The sequence below is a fragment of the Drosophila willistoni genome (assembly GCF_018902025.1).
Source record: "Drosophila willistoni isolate 14030-0811.24 chromosome XR unlocalized genomic scaffold, UCI_dwil_1.1 Seg8, whole genome shotgun sequence".
NCBI classification, from domain to species: domain Eukaryota; kingdom Metazoa; phylum Arthropoda; class Insecta; order Diptera; family Drosophilidae; genus Drosophila; species Drosophila willistoni.
The window spans coordinates 2430055-2446842 of record NW_025814059.1 but is presented as its reverse complement, the minus strand read 5'-3'; the positions used below and the strand labels follow the sequence as shown (position 1 = coordinate 2446842).

Here is a 16788-nt window from a genome sequence, read left to right as displayed (position 1 = left end):
TTTTTTTTTGTTGTCTTCTGCTTTTTTTTCTATTTTAATTAATTATTATTATATTTTAGATATTTTTTTTTTTTTGGATTATCAAAAATGTTGTCAGCCTTTAAAGTTGCAAAGTTGTTTTTCCTTTTCTTCTTTATGTATGTATTATTATTATTTTTGAGTTTATTTGTTCTTCTTATGGTTGTTGGGTATTGTTGTTGCTGTGGTTGTTGTTGTGTTTTATAGTTTTGTATCCTAAAGAGAGTTATCCTTACTTTATAGCTAGCGTTGTCGTTAAACCTGCCCACAGTGTTGCTTGGTTATCCTTTTTGTTATGTTTTTGAGGCTCTTGTTGATAGATAGATAATGTTCCTTGATGCTTAAATGATGCGCGAGATGATAATGTTGATAATAATGTCGTACGTAAATGTAGTTTTACCTTTCCAAACAATATACATATATATATATACAAATATATATATTTATTTTTTGTATGTATATGTGTGTATATATGTAGCTCTCCTACTTTTAGTTAGTTGCTAATAATACTTGTTGTGTTTTGTTTATTGGTTTTTCTTCGTTTCCTGCCGTTTTTAATCCTTTTCACTTTTCCTTATTTAGCTCCACAGCAGCTTCTTGAGTATTTCCTGTAGGTATTTGAAGTATCTGGAAATGTGAATTGTATTTAAATTAATACCAGTGAAACATAATTGAAACTAATTGAAATTTTATCACTAGACCCTTACTTTATGCTTGGCATCACGCACTTTGGCGCACCTATCGACCGAACTCATGTTAATTCCAGTAACCAAAGATTTGATACATATAACTCAGTTATTTTTAAGCCAATTTTTATGAAATTTCTTTGACTAACAGATTTTGATCGTATAAAACATGGTACACAATTTAAGAAAACATTAAAGTAGTAGTTACAAAAGGTGAAAAGAAAATGAATTCTCTTACCTATAATACGCTCCACAAGTATATGTATGTATGTATATTCCCTTTTAGAATCTTTCTATTGTTTATAGGGCATACATATTACTAAGAAATTGTTGATAAACACTTGCAAAGTGCCAAGAAATTTCCTACATACATATGTATGTATATATATATCCAAGTATGTGTTTGCTTAAGGAAGGTGCTAGGCATATCTGACATACGACAAATGCCTGACATATCAATAATATTTCAGGTACAAACAGAACAGAAGAACCTTACGTGCCATAACTACAATTGGAGGAGTTTTATTACTGCAGGTTGGTACTGCCTAGCGACCAACAAAATGGGAGGAGGAGAAAGTGAAACAGATTCTAAGTAAACTAGCTGGTGTACACTACTTTACTTACACTACTGTGGCCTGGACTCTCTGCCTTTCTTTCTCTTCATCTGCCTCAACATTCTTGTTTCCAAGTCTCACTGATGTACAAAGATTCATGTTTATGTCTTAACTATTTTTTTGCTTAAATAAGAGAAATTGATCTTTAGAGGGGGAACAAAGATCGATAAATATTGCTGCTGTAATGCTTTGCTATGTAATCGATAACATTAAAGCTTCTTGTAAAAAGCCAATAAGTTGTTTTAGCCGTTTCAAAAACTTCTTTTACCAATATATACTTAAATATATCTTTATCTCACCAAAACTTATGTCTATTTTACCCTCTTGTTATCCTGATCTTGCTTCTGATAGATCCCTAAAACTTTTTAAATACATATATTCTTCATGCTAAATCATGAATATAATGTTTTCTAGTTACCTATTATATATTTTTACAATGTTATATAGTAATAAAATCTAGAAATTTATACATTTCAATAGATATTTTGTTTTTACTTACGTTTCAAATAAAATATATATTTATATGTGTATGCTGGATTGATTGATTGTTTGATTGATGAATTGATTGATTAAAATCGTTGATTAATTGGTAGAAATCTCTCCCTTAGTTATCTTAGTAGTAAGTAGTGTGATGAATACTTGCAAGTTTTCTTTTATAAATAATTTATAGCAATAAAAAAAAAAAACAAACTATATATAACACATTGTTGTAAACTTTTTAATTATACATGCATTGAAATTAAGTTGAATTGTTGTTGTTGTTGTTTGTTTGTTTGTTGCTTGCTTGGGTTGTTTGGTTGATTGGTTGTTGTATAAGCTGGTTAAGGGTTTGATAACATTTAATTAAAGTTGCACAATTTCTCACTTGATATATATGTATGTATATATAGAATATATATATGATTATAATTACGTTTACATACAATTACGGTTTACATTTACGATTACGATTCCAAAAATATATATATATATATATATGTATTTATATATATTTATGTATGTATATATATATATATGTTTGTTAAATATTTTGCACATGAAACACAACGCTGCAGTTGCTTTACTTTTTCTTTTTTTTTAAAGGTTTTTTTGTTTTTATTTATTATTTATTTTGTTTTGTTTCAACCTGAGCAGTAAAAATTATTGAAATTTTATTTTGTTTGTTGGTTTGTAGTTTTTTTTTTGCTGAAGTTTGATTTATTATTATTATTATTATTATTATTATATCCATTTGTTTGAAAACACCTTTTAAAAAAATATATTATATTTGTTATACATATTGTTGTTTTAGTTTAGTTTCGTTTTATCAGTTAGAGTTATACTTATTTCCGTTTTGATATATTGTATTTAAGTGGGGTTGGTGGAGGAGGACTGGAGATAGATTTTTGTGGGCATATTTTTGATTAATTTTGCGTTGAATTTTTTTTTGTTTTTCTATATTGTATTTATTAAAACACATTGTCAATTTTTGGTATGTACATATGTATGTATGTATGTATGTGAATTTCACTTGATGGATTCTACAGCTGTTATTGATTCTTGCTCAGCTGCAAAAAAGAAAGGCTCAACAGCTGGGTGTGCTATTAAGAGGCTGGGCGGAGTCAAAATTTATATACACAGTTATGCACATAGGATTGATAGGTATATATGTATGTATATTACTTTTTTAATTCGGAGAATTATGCTTAACACCCACACACACCACACACACGAGAGCGGAAGGCGTATTTAATATATTACTAGACGACACAGAGACACAGCCGCCCAGTTCAAGAGCAAGGTGAATACTAGCAAGGATAACACCAATAAAATACACCCAACAGCTGTTCGGCTCCTGCGTTTTTGCTCTGCTCCCAAGCTGCACAAGGACAAGGACGATTCAACACGGTCAGTAGCAGCGGCAGCAGCAGCAGCAGCAGCACTGGCACTCGGAATGGCAATGGCAATGGCAATGGCACTGGCACTCGCAATGGCAATGACTATGGCAGCAATTCAATGTTAAACACACTTTTTTGCCCTTGACAATGAGGCGGCTTCCTTTCTTATATAATTTAGCCATAATTATTGCAACAATTTCTCATTTTGCTTGCGAACCAACAAAAAAAAAAACAACAAAAAAAAGAAAACAAAAAATGCGTAAAAGAAATTATTTTTAGTGAATATTTTATTTAGCGAATTTTTTATTTTGAATTATAACGACGGTTTTTTATTTGTGTTTAATATTTTTGGGGGGAGGGAACGATCTTGTTGTTGTTGTTGTTCTTGCATTTGCAATTATTATTATTATTAACTCTCTGAGGTCGAGAGGATTTTAGCTTTTTTTTTTGTGTGGGGAGGTTCTTTTCTGTTTTTTTTTTTTTTGAGGGGGTTACGGTTAGGATGTGATTTTTTTTTTAATATATTTTGTTTGTTCTGTATTTTGTCGCGTTCGAATTAAAATTCGCAACCGCTGCGTTTGCCGTACTTTCTCCGACTAACAAAACCCACAAAAAAGCCCCACATAAGCTTCAGAACAGAAAACCAGAATTCTGAGAGACTCACAGAGACAGAGACAGAGAGAGCAAACGAGCTCGGGAGAGAGAGCCTCTGCTAAACACACATATACAAAGAGGGAGCAAGAGCGACAGAGACAGTGCCTGCACACACAATGAAAGTGAAAACCGCTAAAAAGGTGGGCACGTCTGTGTAGGCGAGAGAGAGAGAGAGAGTGAGTGGGACTCTCTCACACATACACACACATAAAGGAGATAGCTATGCAAGAGAGCTTGCGCCAGCGCGTACAAGGAAGTTGAGAAAAAAAAACCATGAAGACAACAAAAACAAAAAAAATACAGTGTAAAGAATACAACAAGCAAAACATAAATAAACAAAAATAAACGCGAATGAAGCAGACAAAAGCAAAAGACGCTTAAGATGCCTACGATTCTGATGGAAGGAGGGCATGTGGAGGTGGAGGGTAGCGGTGTGTGTTGGGGGGAGAGGTAGCTGAGGGTTAACAAATTGTAGCATGAGGTAGGAAGAAGTCAAGCCCAAAAAGCTTTTGAAGTTTAGAAGGGTGGCTCGCTTAACGGAGTTGTTGGCCCCCCGTGCTCAACAAGCGAGAAGCCAAGAAAGAAAAAATAACACACGGTGCGTATGAGCAATGTGCGTGTGAAACGATTCCTTTTCTGTTTTTTTTTTTGTTGTTGTTGGGGTGGGTTTTTTTTCCTCTTTTGCGTGTTTTTCTTTGTATGTGTGTATGTGTATTTAACAGACAAAGTGACAGACTGGCCGACAGAGTTACGCATTGAGGTAGGTTCGGTTTGTGTTTAGGGCCCAACTTGATGAATGAAGTTCAAACTAACACACACGAGAACTCCATGGTATTAATGAGCCATTGCTGTGACCGTGTTACTCTCTAGCTTTATAATTTCAAGTCAAGTGAGAAATGGTGATCTCTATGCTAAAACTGTCAAAACTTTGATACCTAATATAAACTATTACGATGGAGTTTTTGTATGGTCAGAATGGAATAGTCATGGGCAAATAATTGTTTTTTGTTTTTGTCTAGTCTAGTGAGTCATTCAAATGCATTTTTATGACACTTACTAATCACCAGAAAAGGCCAAACTCGCTTCACTTTCTCTTAAAACACTTAACACACAGCTAGTACTCAGAGTAAGCACGTGGCAATATAAATTTGACATTGTTTGAAGGCCTCCACTCCACACACACACACACACACACACACATACACATGTTTGTATCTGAAACAAAGTGCCATGAAATGATGCATCATTTCTCATAGTGCACAAACATATACACTCATACACACACACACACACACACATTTGGCGGTGTCGATTCATAAAACTAAAAAGCTTCCGCAAACGTCAAAGTCAAAACCCCCACACAACAACAACAACAGCAACAACAGCAAAATGTACCGCTATGACGATGACATTCGCAGTTCATACATACGCTCGCATGCACTCGGTGCAAGTGTGTGTGTGAGTCCAAGTATGAGTGTCTCGTGTGCATGACAACAACATTCAATAGCAAACTAATCAACGGCACAAAACAAACAAACAATAACAACAACAACAACAGGAAAATTGCAACCTCATAGATGCAATTCTAGCACACAACAAAATGTATTGACCTTAACACTGAACGGCGGCGCGCACAGAAACACACATACACACATGCACACACAGACACTCACTCACACACTCAAATGAGCACGAACTTGAAATAGAATCGCGAGAGCGTATTACAGATAATATGAAAACAGAGAGAGACAGAGAAAGAGAGCGAGAGCATGCAAGCGCGAGAGCGCAAGCGAGTCAAGTTCACCAATACAATGGCGCGCGCTACAGTTGAGCGAACAGCGCACTGTTAAAGCTCTGTAAAGTTTCTTTGCGTTCTTTTTTGTTGGGGTAGGGATATGTGGGAGGGGTGGTGGTGCTGGTGGTGGGGAGGTAGTGGAGTTGCAGACGACATACTATTTTAGGGGGCGAAATTCTAATGAGGGTGGTTTATTGCAACATGTCTGGAGTTTTCTATACATACAAATACACACATATATTGAAGTTATTGTTGTTGTTGTATGTGCAAATTTGGGTGGCATTGGGCAAAATGGGTCTGCAACTCTCTAGTAGTCGTCTCTCCTGTCTCTATGGTATGAGTCCAGACAGTTGTGGTATGGGCATGTGGGGTGGTAGGATGGGCAGAGGACTTAATGAGCAAAGGATGAGAAGGAGTTGCAACAACAAAAAAAAAGAAGGGAAACTTTACAGCTTGTCGGTCTATAGATAGGACATTTCGACAACTTAATTGAAGTGACTGACTGGGTTTTGCGGATGTGATTTTGAGAGTGAAAGGTCAGGTGGGTCAGTGGGAGCATTAAAATATGTCCTTAAAATCGACAGGGTGGCAAATTTTGTATAAGATGCGTGTGTGCCACCACAGACTAAAGACTAAAGATTTACTAAGGGTTGGGCGAATTTTCAACAAAGGAAAGAAATAATATTAAATCGAAGTTCTTAACTGTTGGGAAGATCAGCTAGAATATAGAAGGAAAGAATTTGACAATTGAGTCGTAAAAGTTCAAAAATTTACATTTCTTGCCAATACAATAAAAAGGTTTCAGTCAACTTCAAAATTCCTCCCTATATATTGAACAAAAACATATAAGAACATAATAATTAAGTCCTTAAGGGATCTAGTTGGATGATTTGTTTTAATTTGGATAGAGGTTTTTCTTAGATATTGAAGTAAGGTAAAAGTGATTTCCCTAATTTGAACCTCTATTAACCAGCCACTGATACCAGCAGTTAAAGTGTTTCAAACTTTAGTTTAGCTAGAAAGTTGTGAAATTATTTAAAAATGTGCAACATTTTAAATTATAAAAAATACAAAATTCCTTTTATAATCCGTTTAATGGAAAACCATTCCGAGTATCCAAATTTACTTGTAAGCTGCATTTTCTGATTGGAATTCTTTTGGTATTTAGAGCCACATACAAAAATCCATCTCACAGCACTTTTTTCCACGATCCAGATATAATTTGTTTACACAAACACACACACATTAAAAAAAAATGCAACAACAAAAAAAAAGGAACAGATAAAATACAAGCAAAAAATAAATGGGGTGGAGGGGGGTAAGGTTGTGGTAACCGATATTTTAATTTAATCACGTGACGCCGATACGACCGATATGCAATTAAATAGTATCACACACACACACATACACACTCAAGAAGAGGGAACAAGTTAGTTAGTTGCACATACTTAATGTGGCATATACAAATGCGCAACCGAATTAAAATCCTCCAGAGTGTATCTCTCTATTAAATCAAAAGTCTGAGTACTGTAAAACTGGTCCGTGAGATTAGAGCGTAGCGTAACGTACGACATGACGTCGTTAACGAGACTGATACTGTGACTCTGAAACGAGACAGAAATTTGTGCAAAAGTGAAAAATTCTACTTTCAATATGAAAACGAACAATGTGTGTGTGAGTCTTAGTGTCTCGGTGTGTGTGTGTGTGTGTGTGTGCAGCGAAGCCTGGGCGGGAGTTGTGCATGGAAGAGCAAAGCCAGGCAAAAAGCCCACTGTGGGTATGGGTAAGGTAGGTCGTGGTATGGGAATGTCAACGGGAGAACGAGAGCTAGATAGAGAGAGAGAGAGAGAGTAAGCAAGCAAACAGGAGAGCCGCCAGTGCTGCGAGAGAAAGAAAGAATGAGCAAAAGAACATTAAATTGAGAGACAAGAACTACTACTACTAAATGGAGAGAGAAAGAGAGAGAGAGAGAGCAAATGCTTCTGCTGCTGCTGCTGCTGTTGCTGCAGGTCCCATTCCCAGCGAATGCAGAAAACAAAGCGTAGCCCAGAGAAGTCAATGTACAATACATTGGGGGTGCAATGACTACGTATACGATGTAGATGTATGTGTGTATGTATGGATGTACGTATGTGTCTATAGGAAGCGATGAAAAATGTTGTGCAGATTTGCTGACTCTTGTTCTATGTATGTATGTCTGGAGTTTCGTTCGTCGTTCGCTCGTCCACTTTTGCTCACTTCTTTATTATATTTATCTTTTGGGGTTGTAAAAGTTCGTTTTTTTTTCGTTTTTTGGTTTGGTTTGGTTTTGGCATTCCGGGAGTTGTCCTACCATAGAATAGAAATTAAAAATAATTGCAAAAATAAAATAAAGAAGTGAAATGTTCAAAAAAAAAAAAGAGTGGAGGTGAGTGAAGTGGTGGGGGGGAGTGTGGGTGTGGGTGTAGAATATGGGGTTGCGACTTGTCTGTCTGGGAATTGCAACCCTCAAGCAATGAAATGAAAGCAAAGTTATGGTTACTTTTTCTTCCTTTCCTTTACTTATCAACAAGAGGAGGAAGAGAGACAAAAGATTTCCTAGACATTTGTTTTGGGTTACATTTTTGAATTTTCATATCAAAATTATATGGGGGTATGGTCAGTATGAAGAAGAGTAGGTATATATATCCTTTATTTCTTGAGATCGCTTCAAGCTAAAAAAAAAAAAAAAAGAAGAAGCGAAATGTTCTCTATGTGTGTGTGTGTGTTTGGGGGAGTTGTTTGTAATGAAAGTTGGTTTGGTTCCTTTTTTTTGCGTTTGTCATTTTACTTGATGGAAATCTTTGCTCTTTTGTCTGTTGACAGACACAATTAAATTACGTTCTAACTTTAAGTAAACTTCGTTTTCCTTTGTCACCCTATATTTTTGAAATTAATAAAGAAGAAGATTTGTCCTTTAAAATGGACAACAACAACTAAAATGGTTGCCTTCAAATTGATGCGAGGCTATTTCATTGAATTGAATAATGGTAATGGGTCGCTTTTGTACTAAGGTTATTTTACAGTTACCTTCATTTCAGTCCTCGTTCAGTTAACTAACCGAACTGACTGACTGAGTGACTGACTGACTGGGACTGGGGACACAATTGGCCAAAATATCATGGTCAATGACAGAGCCATGAAATTTTTGCACAATTTTAACACACACGTGGCAGGGGCAACCAGACAACACCCTTTATCCCCAAACTCTCTGACAGTTTTGGGGTATGCAACTTCCTTTAACTCTAGCCCCAAATAAATCCTGTATTTCTCTCTGTTGTTTTTTGGGGGAGCGTACAGAGTTAAATGCAACGCGCATGTTTCTCTCGCTGCAATTGCTGCATGCAATAGCCATGATACTACATCCTTCATCAGAAACATCATCATCGTTCTGCTATTGCAGCTGCACGAAGGTTAAACATTTTCAGGGGCACACACAAACTACACAAAACTACTACAACGAGAGGGAAGCCAACCATCCAGCCAACCATCCAGCCAGCTAGCTAGCCAGGCCCTTTTGCTTTGCTTTAGCTATAATGTACCAAGGGCAAGGACACGCAAGCATGCGCATTTCCGCATGGTAAAAAAGCAAAAAACAAAAATCCTTGCATACACACAGGCGCTGCAGTGTAGGGACACACACACACACACACACACATACACACAGACTCGTTTATATCCCTCTCATTGCCAAGGTCTGAGCCGGTTTTGCCGGTTGCCGCCGTTGCTGCAGCCACTGCAAATGACATTGAGTCATGTGGGTGGATGGGAGTTTTCAAATACGAAGGATACAAACGGACAAAACGACCAACCGACCTACCGAGCGAGCGACATCCACCCAGACAGCATAAATTTCAGGGTTGTCGTAGCAATCCTTGTTTAAGTCTGACTCTCTTTTGCCTTGAATCACATTTCATTCGATTCTGTATGTGTGTGTGTGTGTGTGTGTGTGCATATATCTGTCGAGGTTTTCTATCGAGGATGCTCTAAAGGTTTCTTCGTCATCCATCACATGGTCGATGTAGTTTTGCCTTGTCGCCAAATCAGAGAGAAACACATGGTCAGAAGCTTTTTCTTATTCATTCAGACTAGACACTCTAATTTCATGCTAATTAACATTAAGAGCCATTTTTGTTTTGGCCAAAAGGAGCGTCGATTTCTAGGCATTTATCGTAAATTTTTTTACGAGCCCATCGTGTGACAACACGCACTCCCCGGCGTGTTTTTGTGTAGTCAAATTCAAGCCAATTATTATTGGGTCAATGTGCGTACAGTGAACTGATTTTGGTTTGCCACGAAATTGACTTGGCTGAAAAGTATGCTATGATAAGTCAGTTCAGTTCAGTTCAGTAGCCTACGCATGTAAAGAGAAGTTCAATGGAACTTAATTTTATTTGGGACATCGGTGCTTAACCTCAACTCAACGCACTCTCACACACACACACAAACACACAAACACACACACATGGGAGCAGTATAACACACAAACGCAGCAGAGGATAAAGCCAAAGCAAAGGCATTTTATTTTATTTATGGTCTCGAGTTTTTGGCCTGCTCTCGGTCAGTGACTCATTGGGAATTATTTCGCTCTGTGCCATCGGGAACATCATGTGCCAGTGTGTGTTTGTGTGTGTATGCGTGCCAGTGTATGTGTAAGGTCCTTTTTTTTATTATTTATTTTAAGGTAACAAAGGTGTGAATCATTTTATGAGTAAGCCATTGCACCTCCTAATGCCAACAATGATAACGATGATGATGATGATGATGATGGGGCAAGTTAAACTCTAGTTCAAAGTTCATAGGGATTTGTATTACTCATATTGGGTGAGGTTCAAGTCGCATATGTGTCTGATGAGAAATGACAAAAAGCAAAGTCAATTCGAATGCCAAACCCTTGTTTAGCCCTAGCCAAGTCTACACAAAACAATTACTTCTCAATGTTAATTCGATATTATTTATGACCAATGGAGATAATTATTTTTTATCAAGTGTCAAAAAATAAAAAAAAAACTTGGCCATCCTTAAACGTTTTTTGTATATGTTTGTATCCTTTGTACAAAATGCGTTTGAAAACTAATTCTTTAGACAGTTTCCGTAAAAACTTGGTTCCAATTACAAAAACACAGCCAAAATCTTTGATATCCTTTAAAAATTTGTATTTAAATTAAGATTTTAGCTTTTATAATCGGTTTTACCGATTTTTAGGCAATTTGACTAAAAATTAAATTAAAGAAATTTTTAAAAACTCTTTTAACCAAATAACTATATCTAAACCAATTTTCGGCCAATTTGTAAAGTACCTATATTAATTTTTTCATTGAAAAGCGACCTTTTTTTGCATTCAAAACTTAAAAACTTAAATTTTTGTAAATTTTCGACAAAAATCGTGATTTGAAAACGTGAAATATTATATCAAAATATGCTAAACTGCTATAAAATTAATACAGAACGTTTTGAAATCGCATAAAAAAGTATTTAAATATAGACTAAAGAAAATAGGTAAATTGTAAAAAATTTTAACATTGAAAATTTGTTAAAAATTTGCGAAAACCCCAAACCCAATTGTAGGCAAACTTTTATTGCAATTGACTAAAGTCTGGTATGTCCTTAGTCTAAATTTAAGGGGAATAAAATAAGACAAATTATTATATTTTAAATTTTTAACTTGACCCTGTAACAAACTATATACATATATAGTTAAGAACTATGTAGATACTTGATACATGCAGTAAACGCAGTTTTATACAACTTTCTTTTCAACTATCAGCATTGCCCTAGCCCTTTGGAAATGTTTCCCCCTTCTCCGTTTCGCCTGCTGCCAGTCAATTGTGGTTATTCATACTCTCAATGGCTGCATTTTATTGCCACTTAGAGTGCTCGTAAGGGGAGAGATGGGAGGATGGGGAGGGGAGGATCCGTAACATTAAGTGACGCCAAACAAACTGTGCAAAATGATATAGATTACAGTTATTATGCCGTCATTGCTCTCTGTTGCTATAACCTACGATACTCCCCATACCCCCTTCTTCCCACCCTCCTATTCCATCCACCCACCTCGAAAAAATACATTTCATATGTCTGAACTCAGACAGTTGCTTTGCGCCTTCATGCTCCCCGCTGCTTCTGCTGCTGCTGCTGCTGCTGTTGTTGCCCTTCATATCAAACTTTCGCTAATTTGTAATGCAACGACAACGACAACGACGATAGCGTCTGCAGTTACTCCGAGACAGAGCTGGGAAAGGGAAAGGGGTAGGGGGAGAGGGAGTCAGAGCAAAAGGGTTTTGCAAAAAGCTACCCCCAATCATGGCCAGCCAGTCAGTCAGTCAGCCCTTTACGCAGTCTGCTGCCTGCCGCCTTGGCTGACATTTTTGATGCCTATGCGTGATAAGAGCGAAACGTGCTATGTGCCTGAAGTACTTACATACAATGACGATGATGACGCAATGTGCAACATGGAGGTCAATAAACCAAGAGAATTTTGTGGCCATAAAACAACAACAGAGAATAAAATAAAATATAATAAAAAAGGGGTTGGAGCTTTTGCGATACGACTGCATTTTATGTGGCATATTAATCCACATGAGTACAAAAAACAAAACAAAAGACACAGCCATTAATACGAAACATATATTAAAAAAAGTTCTACTTCTAAATGTTTTTGGTTTTTGTTTTATTAATTACATTTAATAGAGATTTGATCAGTCGGCAAAAGTCTAGAAAAGAAATCGCAAATCCCTGGCAATAAAATTACTTGAAGTTAACTTTCTATTCAGAAGCAGAAATCAAAGTAAATTTTGATATTCTTCACAATTTTAAACTGATTAGCATAGGGAATACAGTAGTAAAACAATTAACCTAACGGTTAGGGTATAGTTGGTTCTAAGGACCTTTTCATGACAGCCATATAATATAATATACGACAGAGAGTGATTCTTGGTGGACGAAATATAGAGAAATTTTCTCCCATAAAAGCTATATTTTACACCTAAAACTTTGCCAAAATTTTGACTTTAAAAACTTACAAAATCTAGAAAAGTCGTCTAAAATCATATAGAGTGAAAAATTTGTATATGTATATGTGAGGAAAAATCTCAAGAAGTGTTCTATTCTGTGTGAACCATTATTTTGACAAGAGCGTCATATAATACAATCGACGAATCTAACTCAGTGGGATGATCGAAGTCAAAAATTATATTATAATTATAATTTCAATAATTATACAGAAAAACAAGTTTATCTAGTATTGTTTACAAATTTAAGTGTACTGGTCAATCTATCCTAAGATTTTTCATAACTTCTCTAGTTCGTAAGATATATCATCTTAAATTTAGGTCAAAAATTAAGAGTCTATGAATAACATTTGTTGAGTATAGAGTAAAGAGCATCCTATTTGATGTTCAGCTTTTTCTTCTAAACCGAAAATTGTAGAAATGACCGCTAAAAGGATATTATAGACATAAGTACTATCTATATGATTTAGTATGAAGTCAGATTCTTAAATAATTTAGTAATAGATTTTCTTTACATACACCCAATATGTATTCATATAAAAATATATTGAACTAAAAAGTTGATTGTCAACTTGAAGAAAGTAAAAAACAGCCTAGTTGATAGTTAAAAAGTTTAACTCTTCTCGTTTTCAAACTGGTTTATTGGTTTATGATTGTAATTTTTATTAGATTTCTTGTTAAAAAACAAGAATCCTTAATGCATATATTATTAATAATAAGTTTTAGTCACTGAAGCATGACTGACTGCAACGTGCAACACCTTCAACCACTTAAACTCTCATTACAGTTTGCTGGAACTGAACTTTTTTTGTTTTTGTTGTTGATTTTGTTTGCAACACCTGTGCCTGTCGCCGTGCCACAGTGCCGTGATCCTGAAGCTCTCCTTTGGTGTTTCTCTCTCTCTCTCTGTCTCTCTGTTGGGTTGTTTGCATGTTTGTGCAACTCTGCAGGGTAATTTGCCATTCACCGTTGGCCAGGAGACGAGCCTTATAATTAGCAACCAAAGCGGTGTAGAGTGGTGCCATGATGGTGGTGGTGCAGGGTTGTTCTAGTTGCAATTTGTGCAATATTTGCCAGTGACTCACCTCACCTAGTTAACGTTAAAACACGAAGAGAGAGGGGTTGGTTCCCAGACACAGAGTGAAAGAAAGAACAAAAGAAAGAAAGAGCAGAATGAGGCGGCAGGCGTAAAGGAAATTCTACTCTTCTTTAGCTTGCCACTTGCTTTTTAACTTTCACCATTTCTCTTGTAACAACAACGATTACGAAAGCATTCTCACTTACATAGAACTTTCTCTATGCCAACTAGAAAACTAGCTTAGCCAGTTTTTAGAAGAAGAACCGAGAACACACTTGGCTATCTCTCTCTTCCTTCTCCTCCCATCGCTCTCTCCCTCTCTCTCTTTCTCTCTCTGTTGGAGTTAGTGAAAAACTAGTTTTTCCCAACATTTGCAATTGTGGAAAATTGCAATAATGGCAAATGGCAATGGCAATGGCAATGACCTAAGTAGGCTTAGCCTTGAATGCCTATCCATCTCTTTGACTCTGGCCCTTCCGCCCGTATCCCCCCCCCTATGCCCCATTGGTGAGAAAACCAGTTAAAGAATTAGTTAGAGCAAGAGGGCAAATTCAAACCAATGACCATGCCCTTGCTTAATACTAGATATATTGTGAAAATTCGTTTGAATCTAATCTAAACAAAACAAAAAGAAAACCAAGACTATTTAATACAATTTTTATGAGTCAATTGTCTAACATAACTTTTACTTTGTCATCCACCCACGTTTCTTTCTATCCCCAGTGGAAGTTGTAGGTGGTAGTTGTAGTTTTCACTTGTCAGCAAAAGAAGAGTGAGAGAGAGAGAGAGAGAGTGAGAAGGAGTCACAAAATGAGTCAACAATAACAAAATGTGCAAACAAGCGCAAAACTGCAAGAGCTAAACAAACGAGTCCTGGTCCTGGGTCGTCATAGTCATCGTCGTCGTGGTCGTAGTGGGAAAATCTCTTTAGTATGGGTAGGTCAACCACCAGACATTGAACTCAACACATACAACATGTATATAATATATATATGTAGAGGAAGAGACAGAGAGAGGGACAGAGAGAGGTACTTCCGTCGAAAGAACGAAGAACTCGGCGCGTCCCCCCTCCAGACCCCAAAAACGTCGTGCGGAAAATGTTGCATTGCAGCGAAACGACGCGCAACGCGACGGACGAAGCCACGAAAAGCGTGCAAAACATTCAGCACGTGAATCTACATCGAGGTAGGTAGCTCTAGATTGTAAACACATACAAACGAACCAACCAACGAACGACTGAACAAACGAACGAACAAACGAACGAACCAACAAAACAAAAGTCTGTTATGCAGGGGTCAACAAAAAGGGGGAGAAGGCGTTGCTATAGCCATCCTCATTATCATTATCATCATCATCATCGTCATCATCCACATCATCATCATCATCATCATCATCGTCATCGTCGTCGCATTGTGTTCAAGTTTAGTGGGTTGAGTGACACAGACACAGTTTGTTGCGGGAGAGCGAGATGGTATCAAAACGGAGTGAAGAACGAGTTTTCTTTTCTTTTTCTTTTTTTGCCATGCTATTTTGTAATAGCAATCAAAGTGAGATGATATGCAATGGCAATGTCATGTGAGAAGCAAGCAGAGGAAACGAGACAGAGGGAGAGAGAGAGAGAGAGAGATAGTGTGTGTGGCAAGATCCAAAGCTTGGATCGGAAACTATACCAACAAACTGAGAGATCAAGAGAATAAAACATGACAATAAGCTATACATTAGTTTACAATTAAAAGTTCTCAGAAAGTTCTATATAGATTTGTTTATCCTTTACAATAATAAATTATATATTTCCTATTTCAAAATTAGAAAAAGATTTGGAACATCATCAATATTTCTAAAATACATTTGAATGGTATGAATCGAATAAAAGATCTATTTAAAATTCATACACATAAACTATGAAGAACTTAAAAATGAGCTTCAAATTAAAATATATTCAACAAACTATAAAATAAAAGAAAATCAAGAAGATTTTCCAAATACGGTTTTGATATTTACGGTGCAATTTTTGTAAGGGTCAAACAATTTTTTGGGTTTATTTGGTGGAAAATTATCTCAATTCTTCTCTAAGATGGAAAGAACTAAACAACTAGGTGAAAACTTAACGAGTTTTAAGCTATATTTAAAAAATTTCAGACTGTTCTAATAGACTTGAACTAATTCACCCACGTTTTTTAACTAAGAATTAGTTAGAATTATGCAGGGTATAACTTTTCTCGCTAAGCTTTTGAGTGATGAGATTGACTCTACTGAGCTGATGGGTCAGATTAATATTTCTGTTTCCTATAGATAAATTATAAAAGAATATCCTTGTAAATCCAATAACTTTCGTTTCATGTATTCGATCATATTCACGAATATCTGAAGCAAGCCCTTAAACAGAACATAAATATATATCAATTTTGGGTTGTCTTGATCCAAAAAATCATCATTCTCCATTGATCAATGGATTTATGCCTAGAAATAATCGTTTTAAGTAATTTAATTTAATTTAATTACAGAGGTAATTACTTTTTTATATTCAGTCAATTTTACCTTAAAGCTTTAGATTCTGTCTATAAGTACGACAATTAAATAATAAATCATACAAACAATCAATAATAGAGAAAAGAAAGTCAATTTTGAGTGATTTTTGTAATGTACTATATAATTTACTTAATAGTAATTACTATTAGGTATACATTAGTTTGTATTTTGCCTTTTTGTTGCTGTTATTGTTGTTTCTTAGTTGAAAGTTGTGCTTAATGATAAAACAACCACACAATTAAAATGAAAATCAACGAAAAGCGAAAACTTTTTGTCATACACAGACAACACAGACAGAGACACACACACACACTATACATATGCATATGTATGGCAAATTCATACATAGAACAATAACAGACTAACCTATTGTAAAGTGGGGGAAATATAAAGCTCTCTATATATATATATATACATGCATATATCCACAAATATATATGCATCCATATGTATATGCGACATTTTCCAATATGGCGTCCCAATACTCCAGCAGGCAAAATAAGCAACCA

At 35.9% G+C, this 16788-nt stretch overlaps 1 long non-coding RNA gene across 1 annotated transcript; it reads right to left on the bottom strand.

Moving 5' to 3' along the window:
- Window positions 1-473: 473 nt before the first annotated feature.
- On the bottom strand, window positions 474-7227 carry LOC124460773. The gene is made up of 3 exons (XR_006954777.1): window positions 7093-7227; window positions 1818-1968; window positions 474-645 (listed from the first exon to the last, which is right to left on the bottom strand). It is a non-coding gene; the product is annotated as an uncharacterized LOC124460773 (long non-coding RNA).
- Between the last annotated feature and the right edge of the window lie 9561 nt (window positions 7228-16788).